The sequence below is a fragment of the Delphinus delphis genome, chromosome 13, assembly GCF_949987515.2.
Source record: "Delphinus delphis chromosome 13, mDelDel1.2, whole genome shotgun sequence".
NCBI classification, from domain to species: Eukaryota; Metazoa; Chordata; class Mammalia; order Artiodactyla; family Delphinidae; genus Delphinus; species Delphinus delphis.
The window spans coordinates 72,450,117-72,464,360 of NC_082695.1; the positions used below are offsets into that span (position 1 = coordinate 72,450,117).

The following is a 14,244-nucleotide window of genomic DNA, read 5'->3' on the forward strand; positions in this document are numbered from 1 at the left end:
TTCACTGTGTAATCATGTGCTTTGTGTCAAATTAGATTATTGCTTAAAATATTCACACATGCTTCCCTTTTCTATGTGAGAGAAATGTACTTTGCTGCTTCATTCATGTTGGGCTTGGCCATGTGGATTTTCTCTGACCATGGGAGGTGGGCAGATGTGATGCAAGCAAAGGTTTAAACTGTACTTGTACAGTTGAGTTTGTTTTCTTGCTCCTACCATCATGAGAAGAGTGAACCCCAAGTGGCCCACTGGTCCAAGGAAGGTGATAGAAATGTGACCTGGACCCAGTCTGCAGCTTGTAGCCAAGTCCATTGGAACCCAGCCCACACCAGCTTGACTCCTAGATGCATGAGTGAGAATAAATGATTGTGTTTTGCCTCTGAGTTTTGGAGCAGTTACACAGCTTTATTGTGGCAATAGTAGACTGATACATGCCCCATTACCCAGAAGCATCTGGCTTAAAAGAGAGCTGTATAGCCTACTGGGAGGCAGTTATGACACCCTGCGAGGTGTGATAGACAGTGTTGGGTGCAATCTCCCCCATAGTGGAATGCATATTATTATTTTTTTGTATGTTTGTTGGTTTCAAACAATTCTCCAGGTATTTTCGTTTCTGTGAAGGAGTTGAAATGTCTGTGACCCACACTGAGGCCAGGAGGCAGAAATCTTTACTGTTCTTTGCGCAAGGGAAGGACAACCTCTCCTAACACCAGTGAGGACCACAGGAAATGGAAGTGGGAGAAGGGAACACAGCTCCAGGGCTACTGCAGGCCAGCCCCTCTGCCCACTACCCTCAGCCTCTACCCCCAGTAATAAAAACAAAGTGGTCGGGTCGCACCTCCTCTTTCCCAGGGCGGTTCTCTCCTCATTTACCCACAGCCGGCATTGAACTTGCCTCTGCTCTGTGCCTGGTAGGTGGCCCATACATGTCACCACCGGATTGTAGGTAAGAGGCCATCCTGGCATCCTTCCAGAGCACTTAGCACAGAGCCTTGCTCTCAGTAAGTGATTGGTATCATTCTGTTGGGGGGACAATCTCGTTTAGTCCAGCCTCCCTCCGGAAGCAGAACTTCCCTTACAGCATCGCGGAAGGGGTCACTTCCAAGAACAAACTGAAGTTTGACGGTGCTCATGAGTGCATGAATAAATGAATGAATTCAGTGAATGGCATTGCTCTTTTCTCCTCATCTGACTGTGGCCTGCTGGGAGCACCCTCGTCTAGCGGTCCTCGATGTTTCGGCCCCACGCCCAGTCAGGGTTGTTCTAGTCTCTCGGCGGACGTCCCCTTCGCTCAAGCGAAGTCGCGGTCCTAACACTGTAATGGCCCCCGAGGGCCACCGTAGCTGGCCGCCGACTTGCGCTTAAAGCCCGTGCTGGCGGCGGCGCCATTTTGTCTCCGGGCACTTCCGCGTGTGCGCACCTGGTCCTGCTTTTCCGGCTGCGCGCGCATCTCTCAGTTGTGGGCAGGCCGGACCTCGAGCGATGCTTTCAGCGTTTCATCTCCGAGCAAACTCACAGGCGTCTTTAGAGCTTTCTCAGGCACTCAGTTATTTGCTCCTCAAAACAGTTTCGGAGAGAGAAGAGGCAGAAATCACTGTAAGCGCCTCTCAGGCACCTTTCCCCATCCCGGGGCCGGGAACGGGGGTGGGGGGGTGGGTGCTGGGAGGAGAGGCCTAGTGTTTGCTTCATTAGCAAATTGGTCAAGCAATCAAAAAAAGAAAATCTCAGTAATAGTTAAAACCGGTTTGAAATTGCAGACAAAAAGTGGGTTATCATTACGGTGAAACTATTAATTTACGGAACTGAAAACGTAACTTGTAGAGTGAAATGTAAACACTTAGGTTTGCTTGTTAATTTATTTCAGTGATTCTCAGGCTCCTTCACGTTCGTCAACTGCTAGCTTTATCTATAATTTCTCCCTTAAAAAGTGAGTGAAATTGTTTTAAAGTCCTGCTGTCCTTTAAGGAGGGTAAATAATGGGGCTCTGAAGCCAGATACCCTAGGACACAGGGCTCTTACGTTCTGCCTCGGCGACCCTGGTCGGGTTCCTTAACCTCTCTGAGCCACGGGATTTTCGACTGTAAAATGCTAATCATCCTCTGGAAAGGTTGCCTTTGTGAGGTTGGTATGAGGTTAAGTTATACAGAAATGCTTAGTGTGTGCTTGGTATCTAGGGAGTCTTCTGAATTAGGGCACAAATGATATCGATAGTTAATCATGGTTCTTTTGTTCCACGATCCTGCATAATCACACTTTCAAGCCTTCCAGCTGCTGAGGGCTTCTGGGCCCGCCCCATCCCCTGCCCCGCCCTCCTTCGCCCCCAGTGAATTCAAAGTATCTCAGACCCTGGAGATCCTTTCCACTGCCCCACTTCTCAGGAAATGACCCATCTCTTGCTTCAAGCCATTAAATAGGAGCCTTCTGAAGGTCTTTCCTCAAAACTCAAACTTTTCAGCCTCAACACTCATCCTTACCTTCTAGTACCATGTAAGTACAGTTGACCCTTGAACAACACGAGTTTGAACTGATAGGTGGATTTTTTTCAATTAATAGATACTGCAGTACTACACACCTGAGATTAGTTGAATCTGCAGATGGTTGATTATAAGGTTGTATTTGGATTTTCTGCCGAGTGGGTGCTCCTGACACACCTCCCCCTCCCCAACCAATGTGTTCAGGGCTCAGCTGTGATATCATTCCTCCTGTGTTCTGGATCCTCCTTAGTTCTGCATTCTAATTTCTACACTTCAACCAGGGCCAACACTTAGAAACATAAATCCCATCATTTCATTCTCCAGCTCCCCCTGCAGGTTCACCGGGCTGCGTGTGCTCTGGCTGCTTGTTGCTTTCTGAAAGCACAATTCACAGTAGCCAGGGGTAGTTTCTTTGAATTGTCCTGGGTACAGTGTGGGATTTGGGGTAGCCTTAAAGGAAGGTGAAGGCAGAGTTAAATGAAAGGAGCTGGGGAAGCTTTCAAAGCAGAGTGAATTGTGTTCGCTGAAAGCAATGAGGGAGACCTTCTCCAGGTGATTTTGAAGAGCAATCATGGTATCAGTTTAGCAGGAGTTGAGGCTTCTAGAGGCCCAGCTAATGATATCTTGGTTTATGGGGTGTTTTGTTGTTGTTTGCTGTTGGAGCAGATCAAAGTGAAGGTATTTTCACCCAAAGCCACAAAATCCTAAGAAATATCCTAGTCTTGGATAAACCCAGTAAACTGAAAAGAGCTCTTCTGGTCCACATTTACTCAAGGTGTTTACAATGGTGAAATTCTGATGCAAATTTTCCAAAAGCTTGAACCGTAACTCTACTTTTATAAATAGTCCTTAGTGTTATCTCTGTTAAACTCTTCAATAAGCATGCACTTTTATGTCAGTCACACAAAATTTAAATGAGGAAGCTGAAGGTAGGTGAGCATTCCAAAGTGACTGGTAACAGGAAGCCTCGTGTAGGATTTCCATAGACTGGCTTACTCATTATGCAGCAGGGCTCAGCATCCATTTTGTAACGAACCTGCAAGATGACTCCCATTTGGCAAATTGACCTCTAATCTAAAGGTTGATTCTTATCACTTGGGAGAATTGATTCCTGATGAGAAATGCTAGACAATGGAACCGTCCCTCCTTGGCCTCACAGTCCAGATCCAATATCTTTAATCCCTTGGTGGAAAAAAACGGAAACATTCCCTGGCTTGTGACAGCACCTCGGGAATGATTGCTGTTGTTGAACAGCATCAGGGGCCAAAGGAACATTGATCGTCTCTCCAACTGGAGATCATAGGCAGGTTATCTGGAGTGAGTAACATATCCTGAATTTGGCAGGAGCACCCTGGGTTTTTAACCACCATAGTTGGTTGGGAGGTTTGGATTTCTCTCCATGTTAGAATTTCCCTTCCTCTTATGTTTATTGTAAACAGCTGCATTATAATTTGATTCAAGTTTGTTTTTTGTTGTTGTTGTTGTTTTTGCGGTACGCGGGCCTCTCACTGTTGTGGCCTCTCCCGTTGCGGACGGAGCACAGGCTCCGGACGCGTAGGCTCAGCGGCCATGGCTCACGGGCCCAGCCGCTCCGCGGCATGTGGGATCCTCCCGGACCGGGGCACGAACCCGTGTCCCCTGCATCGGCAGGCGGACTCTCAACCACTGGGCCACCAGGGAAGCCCGATTCAAGTTTTGCGGCCAGGGAATTCCCTGGTGGTCCAGTGGTTAGGACTTTGCGCGTCCACTGCAGGGGACACAGGTTCCATCCCAGGTCAGGGAACTAAGATCCTGCAAGCCGCGCAGCCAAAAAAAGAAAAAAAAACGGGAGTTTTGAGGCCAAATTTCCTTTCTGTTTTTTTTTTTGCCGTGCTGCTCGGCTTGTGGGATCTTAGTTCCCCAACCAGGGATTGAAACCCGGGCCCTTGACAGTGAGAGTGTGCAGTCCTAACCACTGGACTGCCAGGGAATTCCCGAGGCCACATTTCTGATAATTTAAAAACTATGAGAGTTATTTCTTCCTATGCATCTTACTGCTGAGCTCATCTTAGCTGATACTGGGTGGCACAGAAGCAAATCTATACTGGTCTTTGAATCTGGAACATTCTCTCAGATTTTATTGGTGCTACCCCATATTTGACATGACCTTAAGATGTTAGTCAGATTCTTCTGAGGTCAAAGAAAACATATGTACATATACATGGCCTAACAGAACACTGCTCTCAGTCTATAACCATGAACAGGAAGCCACCATGTCTTTGGATTCCCAGTCACCCAAGGGAGCAGAGTAAACAGCTGAGGGTTGCTGGTCTAGTGAGGAATTTGTGGGCTAGGGAAATCCTTTGAGAGGATTTGTAACTTAAGCAGGAAAAATATCAACTCAAACTACCCTTTTTTGGCTTAAATGTCATTTCTATTGTTATTTAATTTTTGGAGTAGATAATATATATTCATATGGTTCAAAACTTTTAAAAAATGTTAAAAACATGAAAAAATAATTCACTTTTAAAAGTCTCCCCACTTTGCTTTTTTTTTTCTTTAAAACAGCTTCTTTTGAGGTACACATACAGTAAGCCCCCTACATACCAACGACTTCCGTTCTGAGAGCATGTTCATAAGTCCAGTTTGTTCGTAAGTCCAACAAAGTTAGCCGAGGTACACAACACAATCGGCTATATGTTAATACTAGTTTACTGTAATAGGTTTATAATACTTTTCACAGAAATAATACATAAAAAACAAACACAAAAAATAAAAACATTTTGAGTCTTACAGTACAGTACCTTGAAAAGTATAGTAGTACAGTACAACAGCTGGCATACAGGGGCTGACATCGAGTGAGCAGGCAAGAAGAGTTACTGACTGGAGGAGGGAGAGGAGGTGGGAGGTGGTAGAGCTGAAGTATCATCAGCAGTAGGAGAAAGCTGCAGTTTCACTCACGCCTGACTGATGGGCCGCACGTTCACATTTTTGAAAGGTCACAACTTGAAGGTTCGTATGTAGGGGACTTACTGTATTTAAAGTGTGCAATTTTATATTTTTTAACATGTCATATACCTATTAAACCATCACCACAATCAAGATAGTAAACAGATTCGTCACCCCCAAAAGTTTTCTCGTGCCTCTTTTAACCCTTCCTCATGCACTTCCCTAAGGACTAACGATGTTGAGCATCTGTTCTTGAGCTGTTTTGCCATATGTGTTAGCTCCCCCCGCCCCTGGTATTATTGAGGTGTAATTGACATACAGAACTGTGTAAGTTTAAGGTGTACAGCATGATGATTTGACTTACATATATAGTGAAATGATTACCACATTAAGTTTAGTTAACATTCATCATCTCATATCAATATAAAATAAAGGAAAAATTTTTTTCCTTGTGATGAGAACCCTTAGGATTTATGCTCTTAACAACTTATGTATATATATTTATCATACAACTTACATATATATTTATCATGCATATAGTCATCATGCATCCCTAGTACTTAGTTATCTTATAAGTGGAAGTTTGTGCCTTTTGACCACCTTCATCCAGTTTCTCCCACCCTTCTCCACCTCTGATAACCACAGATCTGATCACTTTTTCCATGATTTTGGCTATTTTTTTAGATTCCACGTATAAGTAAGATCATCTCATATTTGTCTTCCTCTCCCTGATTTATTTCACTTAGCATAATGCCCTCAAGGGCCATCTGTGTTGTCACAAATAGCAGGATTTCCTCGTTTCTTACACTAATAATATTCCATTGTGTGTATATAGCACAGCTTCTTTATCCATTCATCCATTGATGGATACTTAGGTTGTTTCCATGTCTTGGCTATTGTAAATAATGCTGTTGTGAACATGGAGATGCAGATATCACTTTCACATGTTTTTGTTTTCTTCAGGTATATTCCCAGAAGTGGGATGTCTGGATCATATGGTAGTTCTGTTTTTAATGGTTTGAGGAACTCCATATTGTTTAACATAGTGGCTGAAACAATTTATAATCCCACCAATGTGCACAAGGGTTCCCTTTTCTTTGTATCCTGGCAACATTTGTTATCTTTTGTCTTTTTTTTTTTTTTTTGTGGTACGTGGGCCTCTAACTGTTGTGGCCTCTCCTGTTGCGGAGCACAGGCTCCGGACACGCAGGCTCAGCGGCCATGGCTCACAGGCCCAGCCGCTCCGCAGCATGTGGGATCTTCCCGGACCAGGGCACGAACCCGTGTCCCCTGCATCGGCAGGCGGACTCTCAACCACTGCGCCACCAGGGAAGCCCATCTTTTGTCTTTTTGATGCTAGCCATCCTGACAGGAGTGAGGTGATATCTCATTGTGGTTTTGATTTGGATTTCTCTGGTGATTAGTGATATTGAGCGTCGTCATGTACCTGTTGGCCATTCGTGTATCTTCTTTGGACAAGTATGTATTCAAGTTCTTTGCCCGTTTTTAAATTGGATTCTTATTTTTTGTGCATATGAGTTCCCTGTGTATTTTGGATATTAGCCCCTTTTCAGATAAATGGTTTGCAAATGCTTCTTCCCATTCCAAAGGTTATCTTTTAATTTTGTTGACTTTTTTCTTTTGCTGTGCAGCTTTCTGATTTGATGTAGTTCCATTTGTTTATCTTTTATTTTGTTGCTTGTGCTTTAGGTGTCATATTTTAAAAAATCATTGCCAAGATCCATGTCGAGGAGCTTTTTTTCTGTGTTCTGCTAGGAGGTTTATGGTTTCAGGTCTTACATTTAGGTCTTTGATCCATTTGGAATTAATTTTTGTGAGTGGTGTAAGATAAGGGTGGAATTTCATTCTTCTCCATGTGGATACCCAATTTTTACCATTTATTGCAGAGACACTATTTTCTCCATTGAGTATTATTGGCTTCCTTGTCAAATATTATCTGACCATATATACTTGGGTTTATTTCTGGGGCTCTTGATTCTGTTCCATTAGTCTATTTATCTGTTTTTATGCCGGTACCATACTGTTGATTCCTGTAGTTTTGTAAGTATAGCTTGAAATCAGGAAAGTGATACCAGCCGCTTTGTCCTTTTTTCTCAGGATTGCTTTGGCTATTCAGAGTCTTTTGTGCTTCCATATAAATTTTAGCATTGGTTTTTCTACTTCTGTAAAAAATGCCATTGGAATCTTGATAGGAATTGCATCAAATCTCTAGATGGCTTTTGGTAGTGTTGACACTGCAGCAATATTCTTCACATCCATGAACACAGGATACCTTTCCATTTATTTGTGTTGTCTTTGATTTCTTTCTTTCATCAGTGTCTTGTAGTTTTCAGAGTAGAGATCTTTCACCTCCTTGGTTAAATTCACTGCTAAATATGCTATTGTTTTTGATGCTCCTGTAAATGGAATAATTTTCTTTCTTTTTCAGATAATTTATTATAATAGAGATGCTACTGATTTTTCAATGTTAATGTTGTATTCTACAACTTTACTGGATTCATTGATTAGATTTAACAGGTTATTTTTGATAGAGTCTTTAGGATTTTCTTCTTTTTTTGAATTTCTGAATTTTATTTTATATATTTTTTTATACAACAGGTTCTTATTAGTCATCAGTTTTATACACATCAGTGTATACATGTCAATCCCAATCGCCCAATTCAGCACACCACCACCCCCACTCCACCACGGTTTTCCCCCTTTGGTGTGCATATGTTTGTTCTCTACATCTGTGGCTCAATTTCTGCCCTGCAAACCAGTTCATCTGTACCATTTTTCTAGGTTCCACATACATGCGTTAACATACGATATTTGTTTTTCTCTTTCTGACTTCACTCTGTATGGCAGTCTCTAGATCCATCCACGTCTCAACAAATGACTCAATTTTGTTCCTTTTTATGGCTGAGTAATATTCCATTCTATGTATGTACCACAACTTCTTTATCCATTTGTCTGTCGATGGGCATTTAGGTTACTTCCATGACCTGGCTATTGTAAATAGTGCTGCAATCAACATTGGGGTGCATGTGTCTTTTGGAATTATGGTTTTCTCTGGGTATATGCCCAGTAGTGGGATTGCTGGATCACATGGTAATTCTATTTTTAGTTTTTTAAGGAACTTCCATACTGTTCTCCATAGTGGCTATATCCATTTACATTCCCACCAACAGTGCAAGAGGGTTCCCTTTTCTCCACACCCTCTCCAGCATTTGTTGTTTGCAGATTTTCTGATGTTGCCCATTCTAACTGGTGTGGGGTGATACCTCATTGTAGTTTTGAGTTGCATTTCTCTAATAATTAGTGATGTTGAACAGCTTTTCATGTGCTTCTTGGCCATCTGTATGTCTTCTTTGGAGAGATAACTATTTAGGTCTTCTGCCCATTTTTGATTGGGTTGTTTGTTTCTTTAATATTGAGCTGCATGAGCTGTTTATATATTTTGGAGATTAATCTTTTGTCTGTTGATTCATTTGCAAATATTTTCTCCTATTCTGAGGGTTGTCTTTTGATCTTGTTTATGGTTTCCTTTGCTGTGCAAAAGCTTTGAAGTTTCATTAGGTCCCATTTGTTTATTTTTATTTCCATTACTCCAGGAGGTGGATCAAAAAAGATCTTGCTGTGGTTTATGTCAGAGTGTTCTTCCTGTGTTTTCCTCTAAGAGTTTTATAGTGTCCACTCTTACATTTAGGTCTCAAATCCATTTTGAATTTATTTTTGTGTATGGTGTTAGGGAGTGTTCCAATTTCATTCTTTTACATGTAGCTGTCCAGTTTTCCTACTACCACTTATTGAAGAGGCTGTCTTTTCTCCATTGTATATCTTTGCCTCCTTTGTCATAGATTAGTTGACCGTAGGTGTGTGGGTTTATCTCTGGGCTTTCTATCTTGTTCCATTGATCTTTGTTTCTGTTTTTGTGCCAGTACCGTATTGCCTCGATTACTGTAGCTTTGTAGTATAGTCTGAAGTCAGGGAGTCTGATTCCTCCAGCTCCGTTTTTTCCCTCAAGACTGCTTTGGCTGTTCGGGGTTTTTTGTGTCTCCATACAAATTTTAAGATGATTTGTTCTAGTTCTGTAAAAAATGCTATTGGTAATTTGATAGGGATTGCTTTGAATCTGTAGATTGCTTTGGGTAGTATAGTCATTTTCACAGTATTAATTCTTCCAATCCAAGAACATGGTATATCTCTCCATCTGTTGGTATCATCTTTAATTTCTTTCACCAGTGTCTTATGGTTTTCGGCATACAGGTTTTTTATCTCCCTAGGTAGGTTTATTCCTAGGTATTTTATTCTTTTTGTTGCAATGGTAAATGGGAATGTTTCCATAATTTCTGTTTCAGATTTTTCATCATTAGTGTATAGGAATGCAAGAGATTTCTGTGCATTAATTTTGTATCTTGCAACTTTACCAAATTCATTGATTAGCTCTAGTAATTTTCTGGTGGCATTTTTAGGATTCTCTCTATATAGTATCATGTCATCTGCACACAGTGACAGTTTTACTTCTTCTTTCCCAATTTGTGTTCCTTGTATTTCTTTTTCTTCTCTGATTGCTGTGGCTAGGACTTCCAAAGCTATGTTGAATAATAGGGGTGCGAGTGGACATCCTTGTCTTGTTCCTGATCTTAGAGGAAATGCTTTCAGTTTTTCTTGATTGAGAATGATGTTTGCTGTGGGTTTGTCGTGTATTGCCTTTATTATGTTGAGGTAGGTTCCCTCTGTGCCTACTTTCTGGAGAGTTTTTTATCATAAATGGGTGTTGAATATTGTCAAAAGTTTTTCCTGCATCTATTGAGATGATCATGTGGTTTTTATTTTTCAGTTTGTTAATATGGTGTATCACATTGATTGATTTGTGTATACTGAAGAATCCTTGCATCCCTGGGATAAATCCCACTTGATTGTGGTGTATGATCCTTTTAATGTGTTGTTGGATTCTGTTTCCTAGTATTTTTTTTCGGTACACGGCCCTCTCCCGCCGCGGAGCACAGGCTCTGGACGCGCAGGCTCAGTGGCCATGGCTCACGGGCCCAGCCGCTCCGCGGCATGTGGGATCCTCCCGGACTGGGGCATGAACCCACGTCCCTTGCATCGTCAGGTGGACTCTCAACCACTGCGCCACCAGGGAAGCCCTGTTTGCTAGTATTTTGTTGAGGATTTTTGCATCTATATTCATCATTGATATTGGTCTGTAATTTTCTTTTTTTGTAGTATCTTTGTCTGGTTTTGGTATCAGGCTGATGCTGGCCTCATAGAATGAGTTTGGGAGTGTTCCTTCCTCTGCAATTTTGTGGAAGAGTTTGAGAGGGCTGGGCGTTAGCTCTTCTCTAAATGTTTGATAGAATTCACCTGTGAAGCCATCTGGTCCTGCACTTTTGTTTGTTGGGAGATTTTTAATCACAGTTTCAATTTCATTACTTGTGATTGGTCTGTTCATATTTTGTTTCTTCCTGGTTCAGTCTTGGAAGGTTATACCTTTCTAATAATTTGTCCATTTCTTCCACATTGTCCGTTTTATTGGCACAGAGTTGCTTGTAGTAGTCTCTGAGGATGCTTTGTATTTCTGCGGTGTCTGTTGTAACTTCTCCTTTTTCATGTCTATTTTTTTTTTTTTTTTGCGGTACACGGGCCTCTCACTGTTGTGGCCTCTCCCATTGCGGAGCGCAGGCTCAGCGGCCATGGCTCCCGGGCCCAGCCGCTCCACGGCACATGGGATCCTCCCAGACTGGGGCATGAATCCATGTCCCCTGCATCGGCAGGTGGACTCTCAACCACTGCGCCACCAGGGAAGCCCTTGATGTCTAATTTTATTGAGTCCTCTTCCTCTTTTTCCTGATGAGTCTGGCTAATGGTTTATTAATTCTGTTTATCTTCTCAAAGAATCAGGTTTTAGTTTTATTGATCTTTGCTATTGTTTTCTTTGTTTCTATTTCATTTATTTCTGCTCTGATCTTTATGATTTCTTTCCTTCTGCTAACTTTGGGTTTTGTTTGTTCTTCTTTCTCTAGTTCCTTTAGGTATAAGGTTAGATTGTTTACTTGATATTTTTCTTGTTTCTTGAGGTAGGCTTGTATAGCTATAAATTTTTTTCTAGGAACTGCTTTTGCTGCATCCCATATGTTTTCGGATGTTGTGTTTTCATTGTCATTTGTGTCTAGGTATTTTTTGATTTCCTCCTTGATCTCTTTAGTGATCTCTTGGTTATTTAGTAACATATTGTTTAGTTTCCATGTGTTTGTGTTTTTTACCTTTTTTTCCCTGTAATTCATTTCTAATCTCATAGCGTTGTGGTCAGAAAGGATGCTTGATATGATTTAAATTTTCTTAAATTTACTGAGGCTTGATTGTGACCCAAGATGTGATCTATCCTAGAGGATGTTCCGTGCACACTTGAGAAGAAAGTGTAATCTGCTGGTTTTGGATGGAATGTCCTATAAATATCAATTAAATATCTGGCCTATTGTGTCATGTAAAGCTTCTGTTTCCGTATTTATATTTTCATTTTGGATGATCTGTCCATTGGTGTAAGTGAGGTGTTAAAGTCCCCCACTATTATTGTGTTACTGTTGATTTCCTCTTCTATAGCTGTTAGCAGTTGCCTTATGTATTGAGGTGCTCCTATGTTGGGTGCATATATATTTATAATTGTTATATATTCTTCTTGGATTGATCCCTTGATCATTATGTAGTGTCTTTCCTTGTTTCTTGTAACATTCTTTATTTTGAAGTCTGTTTTATCGGATGTGAGTATTGCTACTCCAACTTTCTTTTGATTTCCATTTGCATCGAATATTTTTTTCCATCCCTTTACTTTCAGTCTGTATGTGTCTCTAGGTCTGATGTGGGTCTCTTGTAGACAGCATATATACAGGTCTTGTTTTTGTATCCATTCAGTGAGCCTGTGTCTTTTGGTTGGAGCATTTATTCACTTTTTTTTTTTTTTTGGGCTACGCAGGCCTCTCACTGTTGTGGCCTCTCCTGTTGTGGAGCACAGGCTCCGGACGCACAGGCTCAGCGGCCATGGCTCCCGGGCCCAGCCGCTCTGCGTCATGTGGGATCCTCCCAGACCGGGGCACGAACCTGCGTCCCCTGCATCGCCAGGTGGACTCTCAACCACTGCGCCACCAGGGAAGCCCAAAAGTAATTATTGATATGTATGTTCCTATGACTATTTTCTTAATTGTTTTGGGTTTGTTTTTATAGGTCCTTTTCTTCTCTTGTGTTTCCCACTTAGAGAAGTTCCTTTAGCATTTGTTGTGGAGCTGGTTGGGTGGTGCTGAATTCTCTTAGCTTTCGCTTGTCTGTAAAGGATTTGATTTCTCCATCGAATCTGAATGAGATCCTTGGCAGGTACAGTAATCTTGGTTGTAGTTTCTTCCCTTTCATCACTTTAAATATATTATGCCACTCCCTTCTGGCTTGTAGAGTTTCTGCTGAGAAATCAGTTGTTAACCTTATGGGAGTTCCTTTCTATGTTATTTGTCATTTTTCCGTTGCTGCTTTCAATAAGTTTTCTTTGTTGTTAATTTTTGCCAATTTGATTACTCTGTGTCTCAGCATGTTTCTTCTTGGGTTTATCCTGTATGGAACTCTATGTGTTTCCTGGACTTGGCTGGCTATTTCCTTTCCCATGTTAGGGAAGTTTTTGACTATAATGTCTTCAAATATTTTCTCTGGTCCTTTCTCTCTCTCTTCTCCTTCTGGAACCCCTATAATGCGAATGTTGTTGCGTTTAATGTTGTCCCAGAGGTCTCTTAGGCTGTTTTCATTTCTTTTCATTCTTTTTCTTTATAGTCTGTTCCACAGCAATGAATTCCACCATTCTGTCTTCCAGGTCACTTATCTGTTCTTTTGCCTCAGTTATTGATTCCTTCTCGTGTAGGAAGGAATTCCTACACTATTGATTCCTTCTAGTGTAGTTTTCATTTTAGTTATTGTATTGTTCATATCTGTTTGTTGTTTAATTCTTCTCGGTCTTTGTTAAACATTTCTTCATCTTGATCTTTGCCTCCATCCTTTTTCCGAGGTCCTGGATCATCTTCACTATCATTATTCTGAATCCTTTTTCTGGAAGGTTGCCCATCTCCACTTCATTTAGTTGTTTTTCTGGGGCTTTATCTTCTTCTTTCACCTGGTACATAGTCCACTGTCTTTTCATCTTGTCTATCTTTCTGTGAATATGGTTTTTGTTCCACAGGCTGCAGGATTTTAGTTTTTATTGCTTTTGCTGTCTGTTCTCTCGTGGATGAGGCTATCTAAGAGGCTTGATGGGAGGGACTGGTGGTGGGTAGAGCTGACTGTTGCTCTGGTGGGCAGAGCTCAGTAAAACTTTAATCCACTTGACTGTTGATGGGTGGTGCTGGGTTTCCTCCCTGTTGGTTGTTTGGCCTGAGGCAACCTAACACTGGAGCTTACCTGGGCACTTTGGTGGGGTAATGAGGGACCCTGGGAGGGCTTACGCCAGGGAGTACTTCCCAGCACTTCTGCTGCCAGTGTCCTTGTCCCTATGGTGAGCCACAGCCACCCCCCCCCACCTCTGCAGGAGACCCTCCAACACTAGCAGGTAGGTCTGGTTCAGTCTCCTATCGGGAGACTGCTCCTTCCTCTTGGTCTCAATGTGCACACTCCTTTTGTGTGCCCTCCAAGAATGGAGTCCCTGTTTCCCGCAGTCCTGTCGAAGTCATGCAGTCAAATCCCGCTAGCCTTCAAAGTCTGGTTCTCTAGGAATTCCTCTTCCCGTTGCTGGACCCCTAGGTTGGGAAGCCTGACGTGGGGCTCAGAACTTTCACTGCAGTGGGTGGACTTCTGTGGTATAAGTGTT

General features: G+C 42.0%; 1 long non-coding RNA gene across 1 annotated transcript in view; it reads left to right on the top strand.

The window, feature by feature from the left end:
* The first annotated feature begins 1,425 nt into the window (after window positions 1-1,425).
* The window catches only part of LOC132436307 (uncharacterized), a 47,660-nt gene continuing 34,841 nt past the window's right edge, over window positions 1,426-14,244 (top strand). Inside the window, exon 1 of the long non-coding RNA XR_009521760.1 lies at window positions 1,426-1,596. This is a non-coding gene — a long non-coding RNA (uncharacterized lncRNA). The remainder of the gene's footprint in view (window positions 1,597-14,244) is intronic.